Source organism: Giraffa tippelskirchi, chromosome 2 (genome assembly GCF_054371585.1).
Source record: "Giraffa tippelskirchi isolate mGirTip1 chromosome 2, T2T-mGirTip1v1.2.pri, whole genome shotgun sequence".
Lineage (NCBI taxonomy): Eukaryota > Metazoa > Chordata > Mammalia > Artiodactyla > Giraffidae > Giraffa > Giraffa tippelskirchi.
The window spans coordinates 23,925,813-23,940,003 of NC_137276.1; positions in this window are offsets into that span (position 1 = coordinate 23,925,813).

Genomic DNA, 14,191 nt, shown 5'->3' on the forward strand with positions numbered 1-14,191 from the left:
ACTTTATAAAATTATTTTTTTCTCTTTGCTGCTCTGTGTGAGTTCTACTTCCTTGCCTTATAGTTCACAAATCATTTATTTTACTTCATCTGCACTACTGTTGAACTCCTCTAGTATATTTTTCATCTCTGTAATTTCTCTGGCACTTTTTAACATAATTTCTGTCTCTTTAAAGAAATCTTATTTATCCATTCTTCTGATTTTGCTGAGCATCTTTGTGACCATTAATTTGAATTCTTCATATGTATTTTAAAGGAACTCAGGTAAATCATATACTCTGTTTCATTAAGATCCCCTGCTCCTGGGGGTTTATTTTATTTTATTTTTTTTTTGTTTGGAATATATTCCTCTGTTTCCTTACTTTGCTTGACTATGTGTTTTTTTTCTGCATATAAGGTGAAACATCTATCTTTTCCATCTTGGAGGAATAGCTTTGCATAGAAGATAAAGCTTATCATTTTAATCTTGCCTTAGCTCTTGGTTCTCTCTCAAATTTTTGTGATTATTTAAGGCATTTGATTTATACACACACACACACACACACACACACACACACACACACACACATATATGTATATATTATCCCTGAGTTGAGAAGATCCCCTGGAGAAGTGAAAGGCTACCCATTCTAGTATTCTGGCCTGGAGAATTCCATGGATTGTATAGTCCATGGGGTCGCAAAAAGTAAGACACGACTGAGTGACTTTCACTTTCACTTCACTTCATATACAGTTTCCTATTTGTTGAGGGTATGCCAATACCTGTGAGTGTTCCAGAAGAAGGGATCTTAGACAATACCTAGTTTCAGGCTGATTGCAAACTAGACCCTCAAGCAGTAACTTTCAAGATATGCAAATACATATAATCCTGTGGGACTGCAGTTATGTTCTGAATTGGGACTGCAATTATATTGTGAATATTTTGGACTCATAGGTCCCAGAAATGGAAGCCTGCCAACCACCAGAGCCAGCTCTGCCCAGCCACCAGAACCATATGCCTATAGTTCTCATAGGGATAAACCCCATTGGTTTTCAAAGTCAGGTGTTCTGAGGGCTTCTCTCTGGTGCTAGTCACAGAATTGGGGTGCCTGATGGGGGACACAAACCCCTTGCCCCTCAGAGGTAATTTCCATGCTTATATTTGATTCCATCCAATCGTGGGTCACCCTGTTGGGATTGGGGTATTTGGTGAGACCTTGTCTCAGCCTCTCCTACCTGACACCATGTGGTGTTTTTATCTTTTGCTGTAGGGTAGCTGTTCAGCAGATTCTTAGGTCTTTTTCAGAGTGAGTTGTTCCACATGAAGCTGTAGATTTATTGTGCTTATGGGAGGATGTGTGTTTTCAGGATTTTTCTACACTAATATCTTGAACTGCCCCTCCCTAACTGAAATGCTTTAAAAAAACAAACAAAAAAGTGAATCAAGTGTTACCTCAGCAGGCAACAGATGGAGGAAAAGACATTTGATGTGAGATCAGTACCAATGTGCCCAGCACACAATATGATGTGCAGATGTTTATCAGGAATAGCCATGAAGTTGGAAAATGAAAACTTGGAAGAAAGCTATTGAGTTCCAAACTCTTGCCAATGCCATATTGTAAACAGCCAGGACAGCCTCCAGTGGGTAGCATAAATACCTGATTCTATTACAATTTTCTAGTATTAGAGGATGCTCAAAAGTGTGCTCAGCACTAAAACTTCAAGTCATAGATATCTTTTTTTTAATCTCTGAACAATATTTCCAATTAATGTACTTTTGTGAGAATTTTTTTTCCTTTTCTCTTTCCAAAGTGTCTTTTTTGAGTTTTACATTCAACATGTGATTTTATCTCTCATACTTTATATGATGAGAGTCTGAACTGAATATCATAGTTCTTTTATTACCTTTAAAAATTTACAGTTTGAAATATTTAAGTGTCTCGGGTATCTTATGCTAAACTTACCCTACAGAGAACAATTTTATTTCCCCTGAATTGATGTAAGGTGTTGTTATTAATTTGCTTTTTATTGATGAGATAGCATTTTCTATTCCAGCTTCTTTAGAGACTGTGCTACGGTTCATGGGGTCACAAAGAGTCGGACACGACTGATCAACTAAACTGAACTGAAAGAGGAAAAAAATATTTGAGTGTGTTGTCATTTGATCCCATGGTGATTAATGAAATTATCTACTCAAAATGGGATTTCTAAATGTGGACAGACCTACCTCTAACATTTGTAAGGCCTGGGGAAAAAAAAAGAGCAAATGGAGAGTATTCCATCTAATGCCCACCTCTTCGATTCTCTTTCCTGATTCCAACCTGTACTGCGGTTCAGTTTAGTTCAGTTCAGTCGCTCAGTCCGACTCTTCGTGACCCCATGAACTGCAGCACGCCAGGCCTCCCTGTCCATCACCAAAGCCCAGAAAATATCTGTAGGCCACTCAGATCATAAGTCCCAGTTTGGTCCCAGACAATGGCTTCTTGAAAAGATCAACCCCTTGAATAATTCCTAGGACTTAAAGTTATGTACATTAGGACTAGCCTCATGTACATTTTGCCTTTAGGAATACAGATGGAAGGAAAGGGACTACGTGCCACAGGAAGCAGGCTTGCGACTACTTGGGCATGGAGCTATGCAGACTTAAGTATCCAGAGGATGGCATGAAAAAGGAAATAATGGGCTCCAGTTGGGCTTATTCCTTTGACCTCAAAGACCGCTTTTTCTATGTGGAGGAATGCAGCTAGGGGAGTGTCATAGTAATGACCTCTACAGCATAAGGCCTGGGACAATGACTCATTTGCCCAAGTCTAAAGTTGTACTCTATGTAAAGTTTATTCCTTTTTAAATGTAAGGAAAAGGAAATGAATTATGATGATTCATACTTGGACAAAGATAAGTGCCCAGTTGGTACTGGTTGATCAATATGCCAGTTCCATCATTCTATTTGCATTATTTCCATTGAAGGGGTGGATGCCTTAAGGTTACCCCCAATGATCCACACCCTTGTAAAATCCCCTCTCCTTGAATATGGATGAATTCTGTAATTTACTTCTCCCCAATAGGATATTTCAAAGGTGATTGGTTATCACTGGTTATGTCATATGGCTGAGATGCTGGAATATTTACTTACAACAGATTTGGGAGGCTGAAGAGAGAGAATCTCCAGTCTTAAAGAAGTAAGCTATTATTCTGTCAATTGCCTGTAGACTGGATCACATGGCAAGGAGCTAGCTAAGTCCTTTGAGGGTCACATTCTTAAAACTGCAAGAAAATAAATTTTGTCAGTAACTACAGAAGTTGGAAGGTGACCTCCAATTTCAAAAGAAGATCTCAGATTTGCTGGCATCTTGACTGCAGCCTTGTAAGGCCCTGAGTAGAGAACGCATTTACACTGAACCCAGCATCCTGATACTGTGAGAAAATTGTTTGTTGGTTGAAGCTACTAGTGGAGAAGGAAATGGCAACTCACTCTAGTATTTTTGCCTAGAGAATCCTGTGGATAGAGGAGCCTGGTGGGCTGCCGTCTATGGGGTCACACAGAGTTGGACATGACTGAAGGGACTTAGCATGCATGCATGCATGCATGAAGCTACTAGATTTGTAACAACTTCTTATGCAGCATAAAGAAACCAGTACTCCATTTCTTTGGAGTTCGGGCATTTGTTTTCCCTTGTCTGATTCTATGACATGTTAGTCACTCTCTTCTTGTGCATAGACACTTGTTTTACTGACATTGGGTGTTGTCATTTATGAATGCCAAATAGTCTGTATTTCTTGAGAAAATCTTTTCTTTTTCTAATTTACTTATTTGATTTACTATAACTGAACAGAGATCGTCATGTTCAATGACACTCCAAAATTTTTGAAGGCTTTGCTCATAATTTGTCCCGTTTCCTTTCCTTTCTAATTTATTATTCATGTGAATATTCATTCCCCCGATAGCTTCCTGATTTCTTACTTTGGCCCTTGACACAGGCAGAAATACCTTCTATTGCTCCTTTGATGTATAAACCACTTTCTTTGTCCTTTAAAGATTTCTTTTTACTTATCCTTTACTTAGCAATTGTATATGAGTCCGTCCTTCCTAATTAAATTTTATTTTCCTAGGGCAGAGGGAGAGGCAAGGGTAAAAATAAAGTTATTTATGTCTCTATAGCCTGTCCTTAAATCCAACAGTGCCTCACTCTATGCCTTGGATAGTGTGGACACTCCTTAGCTACTTGAATATGTAATTAAGGTGATGTTAAACTGCGTAGTTTTCAGGCCAATAATCCTCAGGAAGCTAACTCACTAGTTTTTGGAATCGAGCAAAACATATCAGATGATGCATGTCTCATTAAGGCTTTGGTGATCTTTTACATCCTGAAACTGACAACACCTTATTGACAAATGGGAACTTTGATTCAGCAAATCCTTGTTTACTTGGATATTTGAGTGCAATTAAAAATAGTAGCCTTATAGGGTAATTGAAGTGAATGATATAAATTGATTTTTACGATATGCAAATGAAAAATATCTACAGATATTTTTAGAAGGACAGATAAAGGCCGAAATCAACTGGGAGTCCACGGAGGAGCTTGTTTTCTGCTCCAGTTCTCTCCTTGGCTGGCAAGAGCCAAATGGAGTCTCCTATGGGTTCTTGTCATTCTTGGTTGAAGCCCTAAATGTTGGCAGACTGTCCCCACAGGCAAGGTAAAAGGAGAATTGAGACAATAATTAGGGTAATTCAGGCAGTGTGTGCACTCATAAAGAAAGCAGGTGCTTGGGGCTTGGTTGACCCACACTGGAATGAATGCTCTGAATAAACGGCCTCACACTGCTTTCTGTTTTATGGCTAGAGGCAGCTTAAAATCTCTGCCCCATTGATATATCTGAAAGTAAAGCCCATGTCTCCTTAGGAAAAGTGTCCAGATTGCTATAAAGTTCAACCTATTCACAAAGATAATATAAACCTCAGCCATAATTGTAACATTTCCCATTAAAATTCAGACATTTGCTTTGATTTGAGCAGTTATACAAGAAATGGTTTGAGACTCAAAATGTCTTGTCTCAATGGGGAAAAATTATTGGAGATGCCATGTGCAGAGGAAACAGTGTTATAATCAATTTGACTTGAACTTTTAAGAGCTTTCTTACTTTGGATTAAGTGTACCATTAATGCTTTGGAGAAAAGCGTGTCTTGCTTTAGGTTTCTGTGCAAAAGAAGTGGGAGAAAGGGTGGCTGATTTCAGATACCACTGCCTCCTCTTATATAGCAGATTACTCTTTGTGATGATGATTGCAACATCCACCCTGAGCTTAATGGAGATAATTTAACCAAGTTTTCTCTGCAGTAGTTCCTTAGATGTTAAAGAGGATATTCAAAAAGACCTATTGTGATATCGGCATTTGATTTTAATACACATATGCCCTAAGTCTGATCAACAAAACAACTTGCAATGACAGAGTCCTTAAAGTTCATTTATTGAGCCAGAAAATGGAAAATCTCTCTGCTGAACTTGTCATCAAATGTAGGAGGGAGGAAGAGGTCATCCAAGATCTGTTTACAACTAGCACTTATTAATTCTAACAGAATTCTGGGAGATTAACTCAATGTCTAGACTGGCAACAGATAACAATAGATAAGTCAGGCAGATCCATCTCAGAATCACTATGGATTTCTTTACTCTCACTGATTTTGAATGTAATCATTGATTAAATTTGAGACCAGAGTACAAAAATTTTAGTTTTCTTTTAGTTTTCTAATTTTCTTTTACTGTAAGAATGGATTATCTTTGGTTATGTAACTTTCATGAGAACTGCTTCCTACAGTTAAATTTCAGGAAATTTCTCTCATTTCTTAAAAAAATATACTACTTCATTGCAAACCAAAACATTTAAAAAAATATAAAGACTTTTAACAATACCCATCCCTGACTCCAACAGTTCTATTTCTTGCAAGTTACAGAAGTATGAGTGCCACTTGCCTATGATAAAAATGATACTAAATGTCTTTACTTCTTTCAAAAGCTTAATGGCACTATCTTCATTAAACATATAGTAAAATCTTTTTTAACATTTTTTATTCTCAGTTTCAGTTATGTCCTTTTATCCTCCACATGGCAACCCACTCCAGTACTCTTGCCTGGAAAATTCCATGGGTGGAGGAGCCTGGTGCAAGCTACAGTCCATGGGGTCGCAAAGAGTCAGACACGACTGAGTGACTTCACTTCACTCACATCCTCCAAATTAAAAAAAAAAAAATCCTATTTAACTCTATTAAAATGGATTATAGTTTGCTTCTAAAAGTACGTTGAATAGTCAAAAAATTAAATGGGGCAAAACATAGAAATTGAATTAGGAGGTGAGTTGTTGAAGGTCCAGTGTGAAAACACTGGTAATCATTGATTGGCCAATTGGTTGATTGATTCATCTTGGAATGTATTTATTGAGCATCTATGTCCTAAGCATGAAGCCAAGCACTAAGGATACACTCATACCCATTACTAGACTTGGTCCGTCCCTACTTTTATCAACTTTTGTTCTAATAGATTAGAAAACATTCATCCAACAGTATTTTTTTTAAGAAATAGGTAATTATGAACTGAGATAAATTCTATGAAGAAACACCACTCTAACAAAAGAACTTGGCTTTCCTGAGAAAAATATACTTGTGATCTTAGTAAGTGATAAATAAATTAGGAAGGGAGTGATGAAAGGGCACTGGTTGTTGCCAGAACACTATGTGCAAAGGAGTTGTAGAAGTTAATAGTGGTTGAGATAAAAGTGTGGGGAGATGATAGGAAGGATGAGTAGAAATTGGGTTATACTGTTTTGTAGGCCTCCTTAAGGATCTCTTGCCACAGAAAGTCTTGGAACTATTTTAAGCAAACATTACCATAAATAGATTGAAGCTTTGGCAGTTAAACTTTGAGATGAAAACTCCAATAAGTATTACAGATTCTACTTTTGATTTCTTGGCTATTTATTAACTAGAGACAAGGTGTAATTTCATTTTCAGTGAATGTATATGTTATTGTCTGAAACGTGTTTGTGCAAAAATTGAACTGTGCCCTTACAGTTTATAGGAAGATTTCAAAGAGAGAACAAATTATAAATATCCCAGTTTTCTTTTAGATACTATCTTTGCCAATATGTTTGGAATTTTGTGCTTGTTATTTTATTTCACTTTTTCTTCACTTCATTTTAATGTTTAATAGCATTTAACAGATACTAAATATTTATGTAACAGTATCTCTAGCTTTGTATTGAGTTGATAAACCTAAAGTTGTTATCAGTAACATCAGCACATTTATTTTTTATTTTATTTATTTCTTTTTTATTTCTTTTTATTACTTTTTATTTTTATTTATTTTTATTTATATCTTTTTCATTTTTATTTCTTATTTTTCATAAGAAAGACAAAGTACAATTAATTATTCATATTATTGCATACATTGATAGTGATTGTGGAGAATACACTCTTAAGGTAGCCCTAAAATTCTGGTTGCTAGTATTCATGCTATTACGTGATCCCTGAGCCCTGAGGCTCCGGGCATAGTACCTCTGATTTTCTTTTAACTAAAAAATATGGCAAAAATAATAGAATGTGCATGATTACTTATATGGGATTATATGATTCAATTACATAGGATTATAGTGCTCCTCTTGTTGGAGTCTCTCCCTCCCTTGCTTGCTTTGAGGAAACAAGCGGCTGTGTTGGGGAATACTACATGGCAACGAACTGTGGGTGAACTCTAGGAGCTAATACTGACCTCCAGTCAAAAGTCAGCAAAAAATTCGAAGCCCTCAGTTCTGCAACTGCAAGAGACTCAATTCTGCCAACAACAGGAGTGGGCTTGGAAAGTGAAAACTTTCACAGTTGAGCCAGAGCTAAGACTCTGGCCAATTCAATTAGCCTTTAACACAGCTTTGTGAAACCCTGAGGAGATCTAGCTTAACCACTTCTAGGTTCTTAACCCACAGACACTGTAAAATAATATACATGGTTTTAAGCTGCTAAGTTTGTGGTAACAGTGTCACACAGCAGTGGATCACTAATACAGTGATGTGGAAAACTGTACTGTATGTGGCAGAAAAGATTGCCACTTGGCAGGTAAAATATTACCAGTTAGTAAATATGTGAAAGATTAAATTCAACCTGAGAAACGTGACTTGGAATATATATGTATTTCTGAGTTTGTTCACCTAAAATAGGTCGTATGAATGCAGAAAACTAGTTGCCTTTTAACTTGGGCAAATCACAGTTTCCTTGGTCTTATTTTTCTCATTTCTAGAAAGAGAATATTTGCTCTACTTACATGAAGAATTTTTATGATTATATTGATATCATTTATTAAATAATTATTAGGTTTGTGCTTGTATAATACTTTCACATACAGTACATGAAAGCCAGTGACAACTGTAAAATGCTAGCTATTTAAGTAGAAGTATTAATATAGTGTTAATGAGTTCTCCTCTATTCTCTGTGACCTACCATTAATTATATATTCAACTTGGATAGATTCATCACTTACTGTTTTTGATTTTCTCTCTTTGAGTTAAAAAGAGATTGGTTGTTAATGTCTTCAGTAACATTAACATTGTGATTTGTAGCCCTTTATTTTAGCAAGAGCAGGTGCATTATTTCAGGTTCATGTTAGAGAAGTTCATGTGGATGAATTACCTGCTTACTCTTAAACTCTGTTCTTGGATGCAGTGCCACTGGAAATTCTCTTTTGTGAAAATTCAGTATGTTCCATTTATTCACGCCTTGCCATTAATATTCAACTTCACATTTGCAAGCTTGTCACAAAAAATAAATTTATCTTCAATCCTTTGCAAATATTGCCGTCACCGAAGGGTGAAGCTATAGACAGAATTTAAATGTGGAATATCTCAAATGTTTTTAAAAACTCTTTTATTAATGCAGTTCACAGCACAATTAACATAAATAATGGTGTTTTTAGTCCACTGGTTCCCAAAAGCATTAAGATGCAAAAGCAGATCATTGGGAGAAGGGATTCTCAAGATGGTTAGGAAAAAAAAAATAAAGATGTCAGCAACTGGGTACAAAATGTGTTCAGCTGCTCCTCTAAAGTTAATAATAATAATCTGAAAAAGAAAATGTGAATTATGGGAGATGTTTTTATTGTTGTTGTGTGATTTCCATACTGGCTGATATTTCAGCTCATAAAGTAGCCTTGCTGTTTGGGTGAACCATCTGTGGTATCATTTTGGCTGATTTTCTTTCTATGTCAGTGACAAACCCACATGGGGAAGGACTTTGCATCATGAACAAAAGATCAGCTTACCAGGTATCACCATTTCATGAAAGCAAGGAGAACTGGAAAGCCCTTTATTTAAATTAAGAAGTTTCTTTAGAATTGTGGTGCTTAGAAAATTGGTTATTTTAGATTTTATATTTACAGAATACAAAATGTATCCATTGTCTAGACAATCAAGAATAGGAAAGAACATCATCACACAATTAGTGAGTTGTGTGATGTTAACTACATTTTGAAGATGTAGCTGCCTCAATAAATAGAAATTAATCACAAAAGACTTACATATTTATTTAATGCAAATTTCTTATTTTTGTAGAGGTAAAAACTTTTAATAAATATGGTTACAAAAATTATGGAAAGTAATACAAAAGAAAATGTAACCTTCATTGACATTTATTAGGTACTTACTATGTACCCATCTATTCTAAGTTTCTACAAAGTTTATACAGTTTATTCGTTACTGCTAATCCGATTAAGTGTGTACTATTATAATCTCCATTTTACAGATGACAAATGTGAAATGAAACAATGAGAGATTAAGCAGTTTAACAAAGGCTCAGATGGTTGGGATACAAATCCAGGTTCAATTCAGTTCAGTCACTGGATTGTGTACAACACATTGCAACCACATGGACGGCAGCACGCCATGCTTCCCTGTCCATCACCAACTCCTGGAGCTTGCTCAAATTCACGTAGATGGAGTCCATGATGCCATCCAACCATCTCCTCTGTTGTCCCCTTCTCCTCCTGATTTCAACCTTTCCGAGCATCAGCATCTTTTCCAAAGAGTCAGTTCTTCCCATCAGGTGGCCAAAGTATTGGAGCTCCAGCTTCAGCATCAGTCCTTCCGATGAATATTCAGGACTGATTTCCTTTAGGATGAACTGGTTGGATTTCCTTGCAGTCCAAGGGACTCTCAAGAATTTTATCCACCACCACAGTTCAAAAGCATGAATTCTTCAGCGCTCAGCTTTGTTTATGGTCCAACTCTCACATCCACACATGACTACTAGAAAAACCATAACTTTGACTGCTGCTGCTGCTGCTGCGAAGTCGCTTCAGTCATGTCTGACTCTGTGCGACCCCATAGACGGCAGCCTACCAGGCTCTCCTGTCCCTGGGATTCTCCAGGCAAGAATACTGGAGTGGGGTGCCATTTCCTTCTCCAATGCGTGAAAGTGAAGTTGCTTAATCATGTCCGACTTGTAGCGAACTCATGGACTGCAGCCTACCAGGCTCCTCCGTCCATGGAATTTTCCAGGCAAGAGTACTGGAGTGGGGTGCCGTTTCCTTCTCCGATAGCTTTGACCAGATGGACCTTTGTTGGCAAAGTAATGTCTCTGCTTTTTAACATATTGTCTAGGATTGTCATAGCTTTTTTTCCAAGGAGCAAGTGTCTTTTAATTTCAAGGCAGGGGTCACCATCTGCAGTGATTTTGGAGCCCAAGAAATAAAGTCTGTCCCTGTTTCCATTGTTTCCCCATGTATTTGGCATAAAGTGGTGGAACTGGATGCCATGATCTTCATTTTTTCAATGCTGAGTTTTAAGCCAACTTTTTCACTCTCCTATTTCACTTTCATCAAGAGGCTCTTTAGTTCCTCTTTGCTTTCTGCCCATAAGGGTGGCGTCATCTGCATATCTGAGGTTATTGATATTTCTCTTGGCAATTTTGATTCCAGCTTGTGCTTCATTCAGTTGGGTATTTAGCAAGATGGATTCTGCATATGAGTTAAATAAGCAAGGTGAAAATATACAGCCTTGATGTACTCCTTTTCCAAATTGGAACTAGTCCATTGTCCCATGACTGGTTCTAACTATTGCTTCTTGGCCTACATACAGATTTCTCAGAAGGCAAGTTAGGTGATCTGGTATTCCCATCTCTAAGAATTTTCCACAGTTTGCTGTGATCCACACAGTCAAAGGCTTTAGCATAGTCAATGAAGCAGAAGTAGATGTCTTTCTGGAACTCTCTTGCTTTTCTATGATCCAGTGGATATTGGCAATTTGATCTCTGGTTCCTCTGCCTTTTCTAAATCCAGCTTGAACCTGAAAGTTCTTGGTTCATGTACTGTTGAAGCCTAGCTTGAAGAATATTGACCATTACTTTGCTAGTGTGTGAGATGAGTGCAATTGTGCAACAGTTTGAACATTCTTTCACATTGTCTTTCTTTGGAGATTCTTTCACATTGTCTTTCTTTGGAATTGGAAAGAAAACTGACCTTTTTTTCAGTCCTGTGACCACTGCTGAGTTTTCCAAATTTGCAGGCATATTGAGTGCAGCACTTTCACAGCATCATCTTTTAGGATTTGAAATAGCTCAGCTGGAATTCCATCACCTCTACTAGCTTTGTTGTAGTGATGCTTCCTAAGGCCCACTTGATTTTGTACTCTATGATGTCTGGCTCTAGATGAGTGATCACACCATTGTGGTTACCTGTGTCATTAAATTCTTTTTGAATAGTTCTTCTGTATATCCTTGCTTTCTCTTCTTAATATCTTCTGTTTCTGTTAGGTCCATACAGTTTATATCTTTTATTGTGCCCATCTTCTCATGAAATATTCCTTTGCTGTCTCTGGTTTTCTTGAAGAGATCTCTAGTCTTTCCAACTCTATTGTTTTCCTCTATTTCTTTGCACTGATCACTGAGAAAGGCTTTCTTATCTCTCCTTTCTATTCTTGGGAACGCTGCATTCAGATGGATATCTTTCCTTTTCTCCTTTACCTTTAGCTTCTCTTCTTTTCTCAGCTATTTGTAAGGCCTCCTCAGACAACCATTTTGCCTTTTTGCATTTCTTTTTCTTGGGGATGGTTTTGATCACCGCGACCTGTACAATGTTATGGAAACCCAGGATAGCATGGAATGGACTCAAGTTCTTTCCTTGTATTTAGGAATACCACTAGGGAGAATGTGTACATTGCAACAGTAATTTCCTAAAGCCCTTCCCAGGAGTCTCCTGTCTTCCTTTTTTCTTCAGTTCTTGAAGTGTGGGAGATTATGGAAGTGACAAGGATATTGAGAGAGTAAAGCAAAAATTCTTACTGGGCAAAGGGAGAGAGCTATCTTGTAGCATTCATCCCTTACTAGTTTTATTTGGTTACAACATCACTGTTATCTGTTTAAAGGCTTTAATGAGTATTTCGGAGACTCCCAAGTTTTAAAATGTTAGATGTTTAGAGTTTGACCTTTAAATGGCTTTATGGGTTTTTTTCATATTAAATGTCTTTCAAAGTGAATTAATGATATTCTAATTACCTCTGTGAGTAGGCAGGGATGAAGGTAAATAAGAACAAGATTTTTCATATATTCATTGATGTTTGTCTGCCCAACTTTCAAAATGGGATTGTTGGTTTAAACAGTAAAGCTGACTGTCTTATACTGTATTGATGTTGTTTATGAGAAATATCAATAACCTCAGATATGCAGATGACACCACCCTTATGGCAGAAAATGAAGAAAAACTAAAGAGCCTCTTGATGAAAGTGAAAGAGGAGAGCAAAAAAGCTGGATTAAAGCTCAACCTTCAGAAAACTAAGATCATGGCATCCGGTCCCATCACTTCATGGCAAGCATGGGGAAACAGTCGAAACAGTGACTGACTTTATCTTTCTGGGTTCCAAAATCACTGCAGATGGTGACTGAAGCCATGAAATTAAAAGACGCTTACTCCTTGGAAGAAAAGTTACAACCACCTAGATAGCATATTAAAAAGCAGAGACGTTACTTTGCCAACAAAGGTCCGTCTAGTCAAGGCTATGGTTTTTCCAGTGGTCTTGTATGGATGTGAGAGTTGGACTATAAAGAAAGCTGAGCACCGAAGAATTGATGCTTTTGAACTGTGGTGTTGGAGAAGACTCTTGAGAGTCCCTTGAACTGCAAGGAGATCCAACCAGTCCATCCTAAAGGAATTCAGTCCTGAATATTCATTGGAAGGACTGATGTTGAAGCTGAAATTCCAATCCTTTGGCCACCTGATGCAAAGAACTGACTCATTTGAAAAGATCCTGATGCTGTGAAAGTTTGAAGGCAGGAGAAGGGGACAACAGAGGATGAGATGGTTGGATGGCATCTCTGACTCAATGGACATGAATTTGAGAAGGCTCTGGGTGTTGGTGGTGGACAGGGAGGCCTGGTGTGCTGCATTCCATGGGGTTGCAAAGAGTCGGACACGACTGAGTGACTGAACTGAACTGAACTTTACTGGGTACTGGCACTTCAGTAATTTCAGAAATGAGGTACAGTTCTATTTCACCCATAAATGATTCAAATAAAATCTCAGGGCAGGCATTTTCATTGTATCTGTTGGTCTCATGATATCATCATTTTAATCCACATGTCTTGAGGAGCAGTAGCCAGTAGTTAAAGTGTATGAGGAAAATTGCTTTTTTATTTTATCCAAGAATTTAACTTCCAACCAATCTCTCACTTTCACTAATATGAAGTTTATATTTGGTTAAATCCATACCAAGCTGAAATACAGTTTGGAAATTTAAGCTTTCAAATAATTGCTGTTTTTTTTTGTATTATTCTTTTAATTATTTGACTTTCATAGATCTGAAAATGTATTCATCAAGACAGAATAAAACCAACATTTAGTAAGTTCCAGAATGTCTAAGACATTATGTTAGAATTTAGCATGTAGACCATTTATATATGTACTTTATTTGATCCTCATAGTGGTTCTTCTAGACCAAGGATAATCCCTATTATAAAGTTAAGAAATTGAACACTTGCCAATCACATATAAAGAAGGGATGGGGTAGGGTTCAAACTCAGAAAGACTTTGACGTTGGGTTTATATCTTTATTGTAGTTTTTATTTCACAATAATGTATTTCCTTATTCTCACATCCAGATTTCCCTATTTTTAAAATCTTACATTGGGATGTTGCATTTGTCACTTTTAATAAACCAGTACTGAAGCATTATTATTAATACCATACTTT